Source organism: Alnus glutinosa, chromosome 3 (genome assembly GCF_958979055.1).
Source record: "Alnus glutinosa chromosome 3, dhAlnGlut1.1, whole genome shotgun sequence".
Lineage (NCBI taxonomy): Eukaryota > Viridiplantae > Streptophyta > Magnoliopsida > Fagales > Betulaceae > Alnus > Alnus glutinosa.
In genome coordinates this window covers 13,088,038-13,107,937 of record NC_084888.1, presented here as the reverse complement: position 1 = coordinate 13,107,937, position 19,900 = coordinate 13,088,038, and the positions used below count along the sequence as shown (strand labels likewise).

Here is a 19,900-nt window from a genome sequence, read left to right as displayed (position 1 = left end):
TTTGCTGCAGTTCGTATCCCATTTTCTCTCCCTCACACTTTTCATTGATTCTAGAAGAAAGGCATTCCCGAACGAAATGGGGTGAGCTTGAGAGGGAGAGAGTGGAGTGAGAGAGAGAGAGAGAGAGAGAGATAACAGAGAAAGAGAGCTGAGTGAGAGAGAGCAGAACGATGGAGCTGAGCGACAGAGCATCGAGTAGGTGCTGGGTATTTGGTGGTTGAAGGGGTCGCGACCCAGCCGAGACCACAGAGCTTCAGATTTCCATAAAGCAACGGTTGAGGAGATACCACTAAGCAAGTGAGTTTCATTCGTTTTTTTTTTTTTTTCAATTGATTTATATATGAAATTGGTATTTGAGTTGTGGGTTGGATTTCTATTTATGATATTAGGTTGGATTTCAATTAAGTTCATTATTTTGAGTGATAATTGTATGTTCAATCAACCTACGAGATAATCATCCATGAATGAAAGAAATGAAACTGAAATGTGATTCTTGTAGCCCACATACAGCTTGTTTAGTTTGGTATTGGTTTGGTTGAGTGGAAGAGTGTGGGTTCTTGTTTGGTATTGTTTAATTTGGCATTCCCTGTTTTGAGTGTAGGTTCCAGATTGTCAGTATTTTGTTAGTCTTCTCAGTTTGGGGTGATGACCGTGACGACCTTTTTTTTTTTTTTTTTTTATACAAATGTAAAATGAGTCATCGCAGTGGCACGACTACGTGTCGCTCAGCCAACATATGGCACATGTCCCATAACGTGCACCTGATAATCAGAGTAACATCTATTTAACTATGCAGCGAAAAACATAAACCTGAATAGTGAAAATTACAACTTATACATCTATCACAAATTAATTACAACAAAGAGCCATTTAACATCTATCTTTTTGAGTCTTATTAACACAATAATTACATAACAATAATGGCTTTACAAAGAATAAGTGACATAAACGTCACAAGCCATACTAGACCTATAAAATAGTGGATAACCCGTGGTCCAACAATTACAACCGTCGTAGCGAGCTTTAGTCATAATATCCCAAGTACACTGCTACCAAACCATCAACTATACCGAAGTACCTGCAGCCAAAAGTACATTATCTTCCCGATTTTAGTGGTATCCACATCCGCATAGGTGAAAGAATGAGTCCACCGTCTCAGTATAAAACATACTAAGACCTTAGTGATATTAAACTGAGTTTTCATAAAGAACCAACCTTTTATTTTATTTTTAGTCATGCGAGCACTATATCAGCTACAATTTACCAATAGCTAATACAGCAAATACCGACTATCCAGAAAATATTTAAAACATACTATATAACTGTGACCATATGTAGAAGTTCCAGTCTACCGCTTGGAAGATTCTACATATAGACTTCTCTATAATAATACTTTTCAACGGTGGCTCAGACATATGTGCACACGATCACTTCATTACAGATATCACGTCTACACATAAGTCTTAAGCAATAAAACATGGCATCTTACTCTTCCATAGTAGGAAATCATCCTTCAACAAAATACTCACAACACCATCTCTAATTGTATTTCAGCTTCATGCCTTGACCGTCAATAGATAATGAGAGCATTAGAGTTTAACTCAATTATGCTAACACGTCTTTCCTGAAGAGCAATAATAGTCAACCTTCTTACTCATAGACATGCTATTACTCGCACCTGGACAGTCATGAATCCATGTACATTCAAGTTCAATGTTTTTTAACACATGCGACTATCTGATAGAAATATACATAAGTGCTTTTCATTTAAGACAATTATGCTTACCAACACATCTAGTAAAAACTACTCATAACATAAAAACATCACTCATAAAACAATGATATATATGATATGCATGAAACTGGGTTTATTGGGGCTTAGGTCCCCCACAATGCTGATAGCTGCTGTTTAACTATGTTTACTGTTGTTTACTGCGATCTGTTACTGTTGTACTGTTGTTGTATGTATGCTCTATACTACATGCTCTATGCTTTGTGCTTGACTAGTATATATTTCACTACTGTATCATGCTATAAAATCGTGCTGTTACTAAATCATGTTCCCTTAAAACTAAACAAATCCAACATTTTATCAAACACTTTGAAATCATTAAAATCATAGTTTTTTCATAAAACATAAACAGTTTCAACATGACATGTTCTCAAATAATTTGCATAATTTAAATCTCAACCGCAGCACACACTCAAACACTTTAAATCAATTCAACATACTTCACCCATGCATCATTTCTTAAATATCATTGATATAATTGAACATAATCAAACTATTCAAATTATCCAAAACATATATTTCATCATATGGTCGGTTCGGAATTATAAAACAATATATATTTTACAAATCCATAATATATAAAAATATATTTTCTCAGTGAGTAGAATACTCACCTTGTCTGCATAGGACGCGTGACTCCAACATTTCCTTGGATTCTAGTTACTCGAACTCTACATTGGAGAGCCAATTAAAGTCTCCAATCCGGACACGATCCTGCAAACATTGGTAACATTAGACTACGCTACTAAACTCTATACTATGACACATAAGCTACCCGCGTGCTCACACGTTGCGTCACTCGCTTCTAAAACTATCTAAGCATCCTAAACTATTATTAGGTTAACATGATTTTAGGTTCGTATTTATTTCGCTTATTATCTTTAAGACACATTTTCTAATTTATTCGTCTATTTTATTATTTCATCACATTATCATTGTTAATCATTTAATGGCTCGTTTATTTATTTACTAAGTTAACAATATATATTTGACTTATATAGATGTATATGTATATATACATACATATATACATATACACATACAACGCTTAAACTTAATCTGATGATATCCTAAAACACTTAGTGTACATGGATAGGTGAATTAGCTACTTGGTCACCCCATATTGGATTCATATTAATTTATATGTTCCTATAAGCTTGCTAACTTATATTTACCAACTTAGAGTTATTTGAGTAGTTTACATCATAATAGTTGTCTCCTATGATATTAGTCTTAGACTCTATGTTTATGTCTTAATTCGTTTCTTATCCTTTAAATACAATTACTAATACATTTAACACTTTTATCCTTATTAGTTCTTAGCCATCCAAGTAGCTTAGATTATAGGACCCTAATCTTAGTTAACATATTAACTTAACCACTCATATTAGATTAGGTAACAATCACATATTGTGTAATATATATATATTCATTTACTAACGCTTGAGGCATATACATAGATTTTTTATTAAAACTACATAGACACATACATTCCCCAAAACTACATTCTCTATTGACTTTATACACAAACTCAAATAAAACCCTCTCAACCAAAACTACATATATAATCGACCACTACAAGGAATCACCAAATCCATCTTATAAAATACAATCCCATATACCATTGAACTCAATTCATTACATAATGGCAATGATATATTTCCTCCTAAAACCTCCACATAACTAACAACCAACATCATCAAATTATTAACCCAAAACCAGATTTGGGTTCCATCAAAATCGCTCATCAACTCGATCAAAGCCCGTAGCCATAAACTCCATCAAAGCCCTTCCAAATCAGCCCTTCCAAATTACTCTATGACAGCCCCTCATTCACAACCAAATTCCATCAACAAACCTCAAGAAAGCATCATCAAAGAATCATAACATAAACCATCTAAGTTCCAACAATTCTAATAAATCAACCTAGCCATTAACAATTCATCTTTAGACATCAAAATCAACTCCTCCACTAAAGCTAAACTCATAAAATATAATCTAAGCCAACAACAATTGTATAATCAACATACACATACAAGCATGACAAGAAATCTAACCATTAATCACAACTCACTTTTGGCTATAACAATCTCAAGCAATAGGGAATCCAACCAATGAATTACACCAATTGAAATAACCCAATCAACTAAAACTTAATCTCTAACTAGTAAGCATAAACCAACATCATCACCCAATTTACAAATCTCAATCGGTTAAACCAACCAAAATAACAATCCATCAAATTTAGGGTTTATGCCCATACTTCAACAATTAACAAATTAATCCTTTGATTCAACAACTCATAGCTAAAATAATATATAGGAATTCACTATATATAAAAGCCCCAAGCTAATTTTAGGGATTCAGTCGAACACCCAAAAATTGACCTAATTTAGGCAAAATTAGGGATTACGAATTTACCTTAGAATAATCGGTAGATCAAACCTTTGATGTTGATAATCGCTACTCTAGGCTTGAAGATGATGGAAACTTTCACTTGGAAGCAAGACCCATATCCAAAGCTCAAGCTTCACGTGAAAAAGAGTAGAGAAAGGCTAATATTTTACATTTTCTCTTCACTATTCTAAATTAAATCATCAAGTGTGATTTTACCACATTAAGTGGTCTTACTTAATTTAATTCCTAATAAACTTATTAAATAATTTCTTGGACATTACAATTACTGTTTTGGGTGATTTTGGTTATTTGTATTCCTGTTTTGAGTGATTCTTGTATGTTCAATCTACCTACAAAATAATCATCCATTAATAAAATAAATGAAAAGAAATGAAAAGATTGTGTGCTGAATGTTTGATCTTATTTGTATGCTCTTTGTTCATATAATGCAGCCTAAAGAATGTGTGAAAATTCAATATTTTTTCTTTCATTGAGTGTTGGCAAAAATATAATAAAAAAAGAATTGAAAAGTAATATTTAAATGCAAGTAGAGAGTAGAATAAAGAATCTGTTGGAGAGAATATAGAAAAAACAATAGCTAAAGTAGAGAGTTGTACTTTTTCAATTGCTATTTTCGCTATTATTGTTGGAGATGCTCTAAGAAAAAAATCAATAAATCCTTCCAAAAAAACTGTTATCTACAAACTCAAAGGGAAAATGGTAATTTTAATGTAAAAGACAAAAATATCCAATAAATTTCTTAGGCAACTGAAGGGAGTAAAATAGCAATTTAATAATCTAAGGAAATGATAAAAGACAAAAATAATCCTGCCTGATGTAACTCTAATAAAAAAAAAAGAGAAAAGGACAGAACCGTAACCTCACCCTATCAAATAAAAAGAACTGTTGAAAAGGCTTTACTATGTAAAGATAAAGATATTTTAGATTTAGATTTACAGGCGTGCTTGTTCTGTTCTTACATCTTCATCAATGGCTCGCGTAAGTCTCTCTCTCTTGTGATTACAAATCAACATAATTTCACAGCATAAAATATTCATTGAAGATTTAACATCGAATTACAGAGTGATACAACTGGGAGTGCAGATCTTTGTTTGGCTGGTAAGCAGTGGCGGAGACAAAGGGGGGCAGGCAAGGGCGCCCGCCCCCCTAAATGTCTAGAAAAATAAAATAAAATAAAATTACAGGTATTTAAAAAAAATTACATTAAAAAGAAAAAAAAAATGTTGATGCTAGCCCCCCCCCCCCCCCCCCCCCCCCCCCACTAATAACAAAAGGAAAAAAAAAAATTACATTTACATGGAAAAACCAATCGTCAAAGAAAATTTTATCAAAAAAAAAAAAAACCGACAACAATCATTAAATGCTCACTTGCTCAGGAAGAGGAACGGTCGAACAGAACAATTTTGTGAAAAAAAAAAAAATCATATATCTCTCCGAAGAAACTTTAGAACTTCTACACAAAAAAACTAACCATCAGAAGCCATTAAACCAAGAACTGCGCCTCCAGCATCTGTGCCTCCTCCTCACCCCTCGGCAATCTCTCGCACCGTAAGCACTAAGCAGCAAGCCTTTTACTCTTTTTTTTCTTTTCTAGTACCGGGCAGTGAGGCAGAGTGGATGAGACAAACTGTTCTCTGCAGAGTGAAGGAGACAAACTGTTCTCTCTTTAGTTTCTTACTTTCTTCTTTGCTTTTTTCTTTCAAGATAAGGGATGAAAATTGAAATATGTGGTTCACGACTTTTCAACGTTGCCTTTTTTTTTTTTTTTTTTTTTTTCTTTTCTGTTTTGTTGATTTTCTTTCTTCTTTTTTTTCTAACTAATCCTGACTTTTCAACGTTACCTTTTCAGATTTTTTTTTCTTTCTGTTTTGTTGATTTTCTTTCTTTCTTTTTTCTAACTAATCCTGACTTTTCAATGTTGCCTTTCAGATTTTTTTTTTTTTTTTTTTTTTTTTTTTTTTTTTTTTTCTGTTTTGTTGATTTTCTTTCTTTTTTTCTTTTTAACTAATCCTAACTTTTTAACGTTGCCTTTTCAGATTTTTTTTTTTTTTTTTCTTTCTTCTTTTTTTTCTAACTAATCCTGACTTTTCAATGTTGCCTTTTCAGTTTTTTTTTTTTTTTTTCTAACTAATCTTGACTTTTCAACGTTGCCTTTTCAGATTTTTTTTCTTTTTTTTTTTTCTTTTTTCTTTTTCCTGTTTTGTTGACTTATCTAACTATTCAGATTTTTTTTTTTCTTTCTATTTTGTTGACTTCTCTGACTTTTCAGATTTTTTTTTTTTTTTGACTTATCTGACTTTTCAGATATATATATATATTCCTTTCTATTTTGTTGACTTATCTGACTCTTCAGAATTTTTTTTTTTGAATAGTTGCAATGTGAGTCATGTGACTTGTCAACGTGAGCCACAGGACCACAACCGCATTTTTTTTTTTCTTTTTTCTTTTTATTAAGTTAATTTTCTTTGTTTTGCTTTTCTTTATTACTTACGGTCATTGCAATTTGCAATTTGCAATTTGAAGCATATATAGTAGTATTTGTTTGGATTAAGATATGATGATCTATAGTTGTTGATAGTTTTTTTCTGCAATGTTTAACAGTCTTGTTCTGTTGGTGTGGCAAAGTGACAAGTTTCAGTAGAATTTTTGCCACTCTCAGGTCGTTATTTGTTATTGCTTGTTCTTTTTATTAAGACATTGTTTGTTAATTTGTTAGATTAATAGCTATCGGAATATGCTAATAATTTTATTAGAATATCATTAGAGTATGTATCATTAGGCCATTAGTTCTTTAGTGTGAAAAGTCTTAACACTAATAGATAAATAAATTTTCAGGTTTCCAAAAACTTTTAGATTACAACATGAGCAAGTCAAAAACAATTGATGCATTTTTAAGAAAAAAGATGCTGATTCAAATTCTAAAATGTATTCCTCAACATCTAATCATCAAACTTCAGCTCCTGGACAAGTTGCTTCTAAGATGCCAAGAATTGAATTTCAAGAAGTTGAGTTAGTTGACATTTCTACACTACAACATGATCCAGGGTTACGTCCTCAAATGTGGGAATATCTTGTTAATCAACAGGATGAAATTAGACATGCTTATCTTAAAGACGGTCCATATAGATTCATTCCTCCTGATAGTTCTGGATATCCGTTTTCAGGAAAAGGAAAAAATCGTCGGAGATTTCAATCATCTTGGTATAAAATGTTTCCTTGGTTAGAATACTCTCCCACAAAAGATGCTGCTTATTGTTTATCCTGTTATCTATTTTGTAAAAAGCCAACGGAACGGTTTGGAGCTAATGCATTTACTATTGACAGATTTCGTAATTGGAAGAAGGTTAATGATGGTATGAATTGTGCTTTTTTGGTCCATATGGGAAATGGGCCATGTTCGCCTCATAATAATGTTGTTAAGTATTGTGACACTTTGATGAACCAATCTCAACATATTGATAAGGTGATAGATAAGCAAACTTCAAAAGAAAAAATGAACAATCGATTGCGATTAAAGACTTCAATCGATTCTATTCGGTATTTAATATCTCAAGGATGTGCTCTTAGAAGTCATGATGAAGGTCCCAATTCATTAAATCATGGCAATTTTCTTGAGTTGATAAAACTTATCTCCATTTACAACGAGGATGTTGCTAAGGTTGTTTTAGAAAATGCTCCACAAAATGTATACTTCACATCATGTTCAAAAAGAGATTTTACATGTCTTGGCAAAGAGGGTACGAGTAGGGCTGGCAATTTTGACACGACCCGACAACCCGACACAAACACGATACGAAATTAGCGGGTTTGGATCCACCTTAAACGGGTTTGGGTCATAAACGAGTCGACCCGTTTATATTGGTCTTGCGGGTCGGGTCGCGGGTGACCCGCCAGACACGATTAGCTATTTTTTTCTTCTTTTTTTTTTCTATTAAAAAAAAAAAAGGGGAGAATGGCGCGGAATGGCCGAATGGGAAATTGCCTTGGGGGGAAAACCGGGAATGGGCCAATGGGGGGGGAATTATCTGAAAAGTGAAACTGAAAACAATAAACATAGTGAAACACTGAAACTGAAAACAGAAAAGTTGAAAAATCAAAGAATCAAAAATTCAAAATTCAAAACAGTGAAAAATAAACAAAACTGGAAAAAAGTGAGAAAACTCAGAAAAGTGAAAGAAAAGTAGAAAATGGTGAAAAGTGAAAACCCTAGCCTTTTCTTTTTGGATTTTTCCTTCAGCTCACCGCGCTGCCACCCTCTCTTCTCCTTCTGCCTCGCCGAGTCACCGCGCCGCTGTCCTTCTCATCTTTTTCAGCTCTGCACCGCCGCCCTTCTCTTCTCCTTCAGCCTCGCAGATTCGCCGCAACACTCTCTCTCTCAAGTCTCTGCAATGAGTGCAGTCTGCTCTCCCGGTCTTTCTGCCACTCTCTCCGGCCGATGTCGCATCCAGTACCGCCGGGTCTGCCGGTATGTTAGTTGATTTCCATTTTTAATTTCTTATAGCCATGATTATTGTGGTATAAAATCATAGTCCGATAATCTGTGAATTGTGATGCTTGCCTGCTTGTTCAAAATCTGTTCAGAATTTTTTGTGAAGATATTTTTTATTTCATTATTTGAAATGGGTTTTGTTTGTGATTGAAAATAATTATTCTTGAGGAGTTTTCTGTGATGATGGCATTTGAATTGATTTGCTTACTGTGAAGGACTGAAGACCCACATATCATTGCTAAATAAACAAAACAAGGTTTTTCCCATGGAATATGGGTGGGGATTATTTGCATGATATGGAAAATATGTTTTGAAATACATATTTGCGTTTGTTTTGTACGTGGTTAAATGACTTATGCTGTCTAAATGAAAAATTGTTATATTTATTTCTTTTTGTGTGGATTTGCAGAGTCATTTAACGACGGACAGACCCTCGTGAACTTTTAATGTATAGATATCTTTCTAATTAATGACAGACCCTCATGCTTCCTTTTCATTTCCTTGAACTTGGGTTCTGATTACTTTGTAGGACAAGTGCCAAAATTGCTTGAATCTAACAGTAGTACTGTGGAAGAGAACTCTTGTGATTGCCTAGCTAGCCTCTAGATTCCTGAGGATCTCTTGATTTTTTGTGATTCATAGAAATGAAATAGTTTAGCTGCCATTGCATTAGATATTAAATTTTAAAAGTGTAATATTAATTATCGTCTAGATTTGAGCATGTATTCTGAATGGTATATAATTAAATATATGAACAATGCAAAACCTTTTTTTTTTTTGTTTGGTCCCAATATTATCACGATCAACTTGTTAAAGTGATATCATTCCTAAAGTTCGATCCGACATGGATATATATTGATGGAGCACTCATTCTCACTTAGCTTGTTACGTACACACATGTTCGATTCTCTTGTTTTTAATCCCTAGCAACTTAGCAAGGGGTGGGATGGAGATTTCATGAAACTGCAGGCAACGATAGTAGTGTTGTTCTGTTTTTTCCTTGATTTGTGACGTCCTTCAAGTACAAGGCATCTTCTCTTCGCCCAGCTGAGAAATAAAATATCGATATATAGATATTTGAGTTCTTGTCATTTTTGTGAGGGTTTTTGAGTTCTTGTCATTTGGGTTAGCACTCTAGTTTAAGTTGGTTTATGACAAGTACAAATTTTAAAAAGTAGGCTCTTTATAAGTTATTTTTGTTTCAACTTGAAAGGAACCTTCTTTTTTTTTTGGAAATGATTGTCACTGTTGAAGTGAGTGCCTACATTTGAATATCTTCTTTCTATTGCTATACTGAGTTTGGGATTCTTGTTTCCATTGTCTTGTAAATTGTAATTAAGTACATCTTGTTTTCCACTTTTCCCCCATTTATTTTAACTGCCTATATGTTAAGCTCAGTTTGGTTAAAAGGGTTCCTTTTTTTTTTTTTTCTTCATTCTAATTTACTAACGATATGTCATATGTGTGTAGGTAATTAACGAAGATTCGGTTATATTCGATGACGATGTGGTTGAAATAGATACAAGGGAGGATCCTTCTATTCATACAAATCCGATAATGACAAAAAAGGTCCCGAAGAAGCGTAGGAAGATCTCAACTGTTTGGACCCATTTTGATGAAGTTTCTTCTACAGATCCAAATGACACAAGAATATGGGCAAATTGCAAGTTCTGTGACCATAAGTATATAGCTAACAGTTCACATGGAACTGAAAATCTACAGAAGCATATGAAGGTTTGTGGAGGGAAAACTGATCATGATATTCAGCAGATGCTCCTATCTAGAGATCAAGGAACTCTGTCTGTAAGTGGCTCAAAATTTTATCCTAAAAAATATAGAGAATTGTTGGTTGGTACAATTATAAAGCATGACTTGCCTTTCTCATATGTTGAATATGATGGTGTAAGAGAAGTGCATAGATACTTGCGTAGTAATATACCATTAATTTGTAGAAATACTGCCAAGGCTGATTTGATTAAGATGCATATGTTGGAGAAACAAAAGATTAAGTCTTTCTAAAATGTTTGTCAATGGAGGATTAGTTTGACATCAGATTTGTGGACTTCTTTGACAACCGATGGGTATATTCACCTCACTGCACATTTTATTGACAAGAATTGGGCATTATCTAAAAGGGTGTTAAACTTTTCATTTATGCCCCCACCACATAATGGTGTATCTTTGGCTGAAAAGATATGTAGTTTGCTAGAAGAGTGGGGGATTGATAAAAAGGTTTTCTCTATAACATTAGATAATGCTTCTGCGAATGATTTGTGTGTTGTGAATCTCAAACCCAAATTAAACATGAAGAAAGCCCTTCCTTGTGATGGTGTGTTGTTTCATATGCGTTGTTGTGCCCATATTCTTAACTTGATTGTGCAAAATGGATTGAAAGAGATATCGAGATAGTGTCAAGTATTTTAGAGGATCACAAATGAGAAAACAAAGTTTTCTTCAAGCTGTCAATCAAATGTCATTGGATAGTAACAAGGGATTAAAACAAGATGTGCCAACTAGATGGAATTCGACATATCTTATGCTTGAGAGTGCAATTCATTATAGGCGTGCTTTTGCTTATTTGGAGATGATTGACAAAAATTATATGTTTTGTCCTAATGCACTTGAGTGGGAAAAAGTGATTGATATTAGTAGTTTCTTGGGATGCTTTTATCGTGCTACATGTGCTTTTTCTGGTACCAAATATCCCACAGCCAATCTATATTTTCCCGTGGTAGCATTGATTTATTTGAATTTGAAGCAAGAGCTTGTGAGTGAAGATGGATATAAGAGATTAATGGCAAGTCAAATGATCTCTAAATTTGAGAAATATTGGCCAGAATTCAGTTTAGTGTTGGCCATTGCAGTTGTTTTAGATCCTCGTTACAAGCTGCGCCTTGTAAAGTACTACTATACTAAGATTTATGGAGCTGAATCTCAAGAGTATGAGAATGTGACCAAAACATTAACCAAATTTTTTATGGAGTATAGTGCGGCTAGTGCTCCTGCAACTTCAAGCTCCACAGTTGTTCAACCTCAAGAAGGCTCAGATTGGGAAAATGTAAATAATATCACAAGTTTCTTACTTTCTTAGCTTGTTAGTAAGTAGTAACTTAGTATATATACTCTTAATCACTTATTAATTTTATGTTTATATTATCTCTTTTTATGTAGGATTTTCTAGCATTTGATGGAGTCGATCCTGATGCACAAAAGACTCAATTGAAACTTTATTTGGATGAACCCAAGCATTTGGATAAGAATACGACATTTGACATCCTTTCATTTTGGAAAGGAAATAAATTTTGTTATCCTGAAGTAGCTGCCATGGCTCGTAATGTTTTAAGTATTCCTATTTCTACTGTTGCTTCAGAATCCACTTTTAATATTGGTGGATGTGTGATTGATTAGTATAGGAGTTCACTCAAGCCTTATATTGTTGAGGCATTGGTTTGCACTAGAGATTGGTTATATGAAGAGCAAGGTAATGTTAGTTATTTGCATATTTAATTTCTTCATTTACTTGTATTTTTTTATCTTACTTTAATGACATTAATTTCTTTTATCTTTTGATATAGAACAAACTTCAATGAGTGTGGATAACGAAGAAGAGGATGTGTTGACATTGGATAGTAGCAGTTCTTGTGAGATCCTATGTTCTTTCTTTTGTTCTTATGTTATTGTTTGTGTTTTAGCATTTGAGGTAGAATGGCCAAACTTTTTCACATCCCAATGTAATTATTTTGTTTTTTTTCCTTTAGGTATTGGAGTTGAATGACAAAGATGGACATGACAAACTAACTTGCGTTGGACCCAATCTGATGGACAATGAGCATATTCATTCAAGGGATCAAGACTCAAGAGTGGACAATTATGATGTGATTTTTTGTATTTGAGAATTTTTTGCCATAGAAAAGGCTCTATGTTATTACTTATTAGAACTCTTTCTAACCTCCAAATTTTGAACTATCGTAGAAGTTCTTTATTGCCAAAAGATTAATTGTTAAATGTTAATGCTACTTTAGAAATTATTGATAGTTCTTTGCTTCAATGGGGTCAAAGTTGATGTGTGCTTCATCCTCTCCAATATTGAATTCATTGCAGAATCACTTGCTTAGTGATCCCTTCAAACTCTCAGAATATTTCATTTTTGTATTTCCCTTTTTGCTAAGGTTGTCAGCATCACTTAATTGCTAGAAAGGTTACTTCTTTCATCATTAGAAGTGTTTGTATAGTCAACCAGAGATGCTGGAATTGCTAGTTCTGGGTGATTTAGTACGTTACACCTCTCTAGTTGAGTCTATTCCTTCTAAAGTTGACAGAATAATTTTTTTTGTTTTTTGTTTTTTGTTTGCCTTCCATTCCAAAAGAGGTTGAGTGTATTCATTCCAAAAGAATAATAAATAAAATAAGTAGACAGTTGAGATGGCTGCCTACAATCAGGTACATATAATCAAGAAATTTTAATATTCATTCAATTGTCTGATCTTTTATGGGTTTTCTTCTCTTCTATTCTGACCTGTAATGCATATTTCAGGTCAAGGTTCATCTCTAATTATATGTGTGGGAATATTGACGGGCTACACAGAAACATTATTCAATATGCTATCTCAGCTCTCAGGTACATGGCAAGAGATTAACTTAGATTCTATCAATATCTTGAACTTGTGACCCCCACCCCCCTTCTTGTAGTTTTTTTCTATTATTTTATTTTTTATTTTTTATATATAGATATATTTATTATTTTCTAACTATGCCCCATCTAATTGTGGAGATATCATCAGCAGAGAGTGCAATAGAATGTCAAGTTTTGTTTTTTCTGTCTGTGCAATTAAATGGCTCTAAAGTGCATAGAAAAGAAGTGGTAGAACATGTAAGTCAAATGTTTGTGACTTGCATGGCTTTAGCAGCATGTTTTTGGTCCTCTCTACCTTCCGATCTCATGAGTGAATTCATTGCAACTTATCCTCCCTGGAATCAATATTTTAGTCACCTCCTCTCCAACCTTTTTCACTTTTGCATTGGTTTTGTTTTGTTTTCTCATTTTTCTGTTATATTTAGTTTATGGTAATGAAGATATTTCAATTGGAAGTACCTGCACCTTTTATGTCGGCACAATGTACGATTGAGTCATGCAAATGAATCAGTAAACTTTTTAAGATTTTTATTTTATCTTATCTTGATATGAATATTTTGAAATAAAGAGTTGCAAAATGCCATTTCAACATCAGTATCATCATCTGACAGAAGTATAGACTATAGAACCATTGTTTATTCCATATAATGTAGCCATGTAAGGGTGGCATGAAGTACAAATTCTTTTTATGTAGAATGAAGTTACAACTCTAACCTTGATCTACTATGACATAAGTTCTACATAATTAATTTTCTTATTGTACAATTTTTTTTTCCAAAAACTATAAAATCTAAAATGTATTGTTAAGCTGTCCCATGCTTTGAAGTGTTACAATCATCCAAAAATGATGTTATTTTTTCTTTATATTTAGACTTTAGTTATCAATTCTGATCCTTTAGTTCATATTTTTAAATAATCTCATAACTGGTAATTCTGTCCAGGCCAACTTGTAGGTAGTTAAATTCAGTCCTCTATTACTACTTATCAAAAAAACAAAAGCATTCTCTGTTACTAGAAAATTATGCAATGATCCTTTCACCTGAAAATTTCTAGTAGGTGTTGAAAGTATTTAAGAAATATAATGTCATGGGTAAGGTAGCCGTGGATACAGCTTCAGCTTCTTGTAGAAGTATCAACGCTCTTACTTTTCACCCAACCATGGATCTGACTGAACTAAAATGGGTGCTACACTGATTTTGCTAATGCTTCAGCCTTAATGTTTCAAACTTGAGTTTCTAGTAAGTTGTTTGATTTCTGGTTTTTGGCAGTTCTTTGATGGACATTGCACAGGGGGCCTGTTGTTAAGTGCTTTGGCAACTACATCAACCATACTAGATCATTACTTGCGCCGTATAAATGCGGGATTTGCAATTGGTTTTACATCTGTTTTGATCATTGTAAATTTGTAAGTATTACCAACTTTAGGCTCCATCATTGCATAAAGTTGTTGAGCCTGAAGATATCATTCAGAAGACTGGTGTCTTGCTTCAGGAGATATATTGGTGTCATGCCTTAGAGATAAAGATGGAAATGCTGCAGGTAGAGTAACTTGAGACAATCTTTTGTCTAACTTGAGACATACATGTAAAAATAATCTTTTACTATAAGCATGCTAGTTTTGGAAAATCTTGTGTCTCATCTATGCTTCTTTTGTTGTACAATTTCCTAGATTAATTATTGTAAACAATCTGTCAACATGCAAGACAAGATTGATAATGCATAACACTGGAAAGTTTTTCGAAGATTTCATGTAGATGGTGACAGTTTCATAACATATTTGAATTGTTGGCATTGTAAATTGAACATGTCTAAAAGGCAGATTTGATCATAATATAACCTTAGCTCCCTTGAGGTCTATCAGGTGGGAGAAACCAGGGCATAGTCCACTGTTTGGCTACGATTTCTGGTACCAACCACGACACAAGACAATGATAAGCTCATCATGGGGTGCCCCTGCTGCTTTCACCAAAGGTTTCAACCTTCAACATGTTTCTGATGGTTTATATGGGAGGCATCTGCATGTGTACAGCTGGCCAGGGGGCGAACTGAGAGAAACATTGGATCTTGGCAGTACAGGGCTCTTACCTTTGGAGGTGATAGCGTAGAAATTCTACAGCATTGTTTCCTATATCAGAATCTGGCCAATGTTATTATTTGTTAATTTAATTTCTATTATTTTTGTTATCAAAATTTTATTGTTCTGGACCTACTTCGTCTCAATCTAACGGATTTTGTAGATAAGGTTCCTGCATGATCCTTCAAAAGACACAGGGTTTGTTGGTTGTGCCTTGACAAGTAACATGGTGCGATTTTTCAAGACCCAAGATGGCTCATGGAGCCACGAGGTATGCATCATGAGATGTGCATGTGCTCAGTGCTCACTATCTAGAAGTTCTAGAACAGTGGTGCTGCCTCTTGATATATATTTTTTTCTCTCAGAAAATTAACTACTACTGATTTAATGAGGTGCTGCATACTGCATTTTGTAAGAATGCTGAACTTCTCTACAATAATAATTAAATTTCCATATATATTAAAGCTCCAAGCTGGCTCTACAGAAATCATTCGGATCTGGCTATGAAACGCAGTTATATCTTTGTTGCTTACTCAGCCAAGTTTTCTTTTTCTTGCTTGAGGTGTGAATGGTTTTTTGTTTTCTTTAAAATGCTAGAGCTAAAAATTTGACTTGAATGCTTGGTGTTGGCATATCTAGTAGTTGCTTCATATATCACAATTAAATTGCTCTTTTGCCTTTCTTGATACTTGTGTCAGAATTTGAGGTCTTTAGACTGATTCGTGCATACTGCATATAGTTTTAGAGTCAGGATGAGCTAAACGGGTCGGGTCGGGTCGACCCCCGATATGACCCGTTATGCTAAACTGGTTTCACGGGTCGTGTCAGGTGACCCGTGAAATAGCCGTGTCATGTCGTGTCTGGAGCCCCGACCCGTTAACATAAACGAGTCGTGTCTGGTACCCATTTTGCCAGCCCTAGGTACGAGATGCAATTCGTGAAGAAATTGGTAAATCAAAATTTTGCATTATTGTTGATGAGGCACAAGATGAGTCTAAGAGAGAACAAATGGCTATTGTTTTGAGATTTGTTGACAAAGATGGATTTATACAAGAACGCTTATTTGATATTGTCCATGTTAAAGATACATCGGCGTTGACTTTAAAAAATAAAATATCTGATGTTCTTTCTCGATATTGTCTTGATATTCAAAGTATTTGTGGACAAGGGTATGATGGTGCTAGCAATATGCGTGGTGAATGGAAAGGATTGCAAGCATTATTTCTTAATGATTGTCCTTGTGCATACTATGTTCATTGTTTTGCTCATCGATTACAATTAGCATTAGTTGCTGCATCTCGAGAGGTAGTTTATGTTCATGAGTTCTTTTCAAATTTGAATTTCATTATCAATGTGGTTGGTGCTTCATGTAAATGCCATGATGAACTACAAGCAGCAGAAATTGCACATTGGATAGCTATTGATGAACTTGAAACTGGAAAAGGAGCTAACCAAATTGGCACTTTGAAACGAGCTGGTGATTCTCGATGGGGTTCTCATTATCATTCTATTTGTAGCCTAATAAGGGTGTTTGGTCCTACTTGTTCAGTGCTTGAAAATATTATCAAAGGAGGATCTACTTACTCTCAACGTGGGGATGCTAATGCTGCTTATAAAATGATTACACCCTTCAAATTCATATTCATTTTACATTTGATGATGAAAATCATGGGTACTACCGATTGTCTTTGTCAATATTTGCAGCAAAAAATCTCAGGACATCTTGAATGCTATGAAGCTAGTTTCTAGTACAAAAACACTCCTCCAAAAATTTAGAGATGAAGATTGGGATAATTTGCTTGAGGAAGTAGTATCTTTCTCCAAGAAATTTGAAATTGACATTCCAGATTTGAGTGCTCGTTATGTTGAAGGTCGAGGTCGTCATCAACGGGATCACATCACGGTGGAGCATCATTATCATTTTGACATATTCAATGTTACTATAGACTTTCAATTGCAATAGCTCAACAGTAGATTTGATGAAGAAGCAATAGAACTCTTGACACTTAGTTCATCTTTGAATCCAAATGATACTTATAAATCCTTTAACATTGATGATATTTGTAGTCTTGTGGAGAAGTACTACTCTCTTGATTTTTTTGAGCAGGAGAAAATTCATTTGAGATATCAGTTCAAGCATTTTGAACTTAATGTGCTTAATCATCCAAAATTAAAAAACTTGTCTTCCACTGCAGAATTATGTCGAGGATTGATAGAGACAGGAAAATCATAGATATAATATCTTATTGATAGATTGATTCGTCTTATTTTGACTCTTCCAGTGTCTACGGCGACTACTGAACGAGCATTTTCAGCTATGAAGATTGTTAAAACAAGATTTCGTAACAAAATGGAGAATGAGTTTCTTGCATATAATTTAGTTGTCTACATTGAAAGGGAAATTTCTAAAAGTTTCAATTCAGATTTAATACTTGATGATTTTGTTTCTCTAAGGGCGCGTAGGATGCAATTTTAGACACCTTGTATTTTGTATTTTTTTTTTTTTTTTTTTTTGGTATTAGTGCCTACATGTTAACTGATACATCAATTGGCATATATTTATGAAGTTTGATAGCTACATTTTTTGTGATACATATATTATGTTACAATTTATATTTTGAATTGTAATTACCATACTTTTATGTATTATAATAAAAATATAGTATATAAAAAAAAATTAAAAAAAAAATATATTATTATATTTTATTATTTTGGTTCTGCCCCTACTAAGATAGATTCCTGGCTCCGCCACTGCTGGTAAGAAAATGTGATGAAAGAGAAAAGAGAGAACAAATCAAAATTTTGAATCCCTGGTTCATTCACTACCATTAGATCCGTAAAAATGGCACAAATTTTGTATGTTATGTTGGTTTTAGTTTTGTTTGGCACAGCTAGTTTGGATTGTTCGAGGGTGGCTTGGAATCTAAATCAGTATTAGTTTGCTTGGCAACCGAACAAGGTGTGAGAACAAATTCCCCTCATTGTTTCGCTGTGTCCTTGTGTTAATACGTTTGGATCTAAAATTTATTTGTATTGTATGATGTTATTGAATGTTTATGAATTGTTTGTTATATTACCTGACCCAAGGGTTCACTTGATAGACCTAAAAAATGTTGTCATTTTGGGATTTTGATTAATGTGTATGACCTTATGACCCTAGTTAGGACGTTTGGAAATGGTTTTGGAAATGATGTGGTTGATCTAGGTCAGATTGTGTGATTTTTGTCAATTGGGTAGTAGTAGTAATTGGATGATGGGAATCACATCTGGGTGTATTAGGTGGACAAGTGCACAAGAATTGCATGCTGTAGTAAGTGTTGTAGTGGCCTGCTTGGTGTGCTGTCTAGAACTGCTATACTTGCGGGGAAGTGTGAGGGTTACTTCTTGGTTGTGTGAGATTAAACTGCATAAAATAGAGAGTGGGTAGTTTATACTGCTTACTTACTAGGTGAAACTGAGCTTTATAAGTGATTCTAGGGAAACTCCAACTTGACTAGTCCTTTTGGGGTGATAGCATAGATGTGGCTAGCATTTTTCTCTGGGTTATTACAAATGGTATCAAAGCCAAGTTAGTAACGACATGTGATACTGGAGCACTGCATGGCGTGGCCCTGACGAGAGAGTCAGAGGTTTAAAGGGAGGAGTTTGTAATATCCCGGTCTCATATTAGGAAGATAAGTAACCCATATAAAGAGTGAGTGGTTTATAAGAGATATTCATGGGTGCTAAGTACCACATTACTTACTTACTAGGTAAAACTGAGCTATAAGTGATTCTAGGAAAACTTCAACTTGATTAGTCCTTTTGGGATGATAGTGTAAATGTAGGTAGCGCTTTTTTCTTGGTCGTTACATTTAGCCAATTGCATCGACACCTTCTTAAGGTTGCTCAAGCCCTTCGTTTTCAAGCGCACTTACCCTTACAATTTTGGGGTGAGTGCATTCTTACCGCCAGATATTTGATCAATAAAATGTCATCCCTTCTTTTATCTGGAAAATCTCCTCATGAAATTGTATTTCACTCAAAACTAGATTATTCTCAATTGCGTTTCTTTAGGAGTTTATGTTTTGCTCACAATTATAGCATTAAACATAAATTTGATCAATGGGGTAAACCTGACATTTTTATTGGTTACCCTTATGCTCAAACAAGTTTCAGAATTTTTAATATTGCCACTAAAACCATTTTTACTTCTAGAGATGTCATATTTCATGAAGGAATTTTTCCATTTCGTGATTTATCGAGTTTGACATCCTCATCTTCTGATGTCACTCCTTTACCTTTGAGTGATGATCCCAATTTTGATTTTCCTATTGCTAAAAGTGATGTATTCACTTCTCACATTGAACAATTGGATTTAGAACCACCTAGTTTTGGAAAGAAAAAAAAATCACATCACTTCCCCTACTAGTTCACAAATTAATCAGTGTAGTCACATTCGGCGACCACCTTCTTACTTAGCTGACTATCGGTGTTCTATTGCCAGTCATGACC

The 19,900-nt window shown here is 34.0% G+C and overlaps 1 long non-coding RNA gene across 2 annotated transcripts; it reads right to left on the bottom strand.

Annotated features, from left to right (window-relative positions):
• Positions 1 to 815: 815 nt before the first annotated feature.
• LOC133862569 (uncharacterized) lies at positions 816 to 5,894 on the bottom strand. 2 transcript variants are annotated; one of them, XR_009899242.1, is made up of 3 exons: positions 5,682 to 5,894; positions 2,407 to 2,506; positions 816 to 1,078 (listed from the first exon to the last, which is right to left on the bottom strand). It is a non-coding gene; the product is annotated as an uncharacterized LOC133862569 (long non-coding RNA). The 2 variants fall into 2 exon arrangements; XR_009899243.1 differs by lacking the exon at positions 5,682 to 5,894 and adding an exon at positions 4,214 to 4,335.
• Positions 5,895 to 19,900: the final 14,006 nt, after the last annotated feature.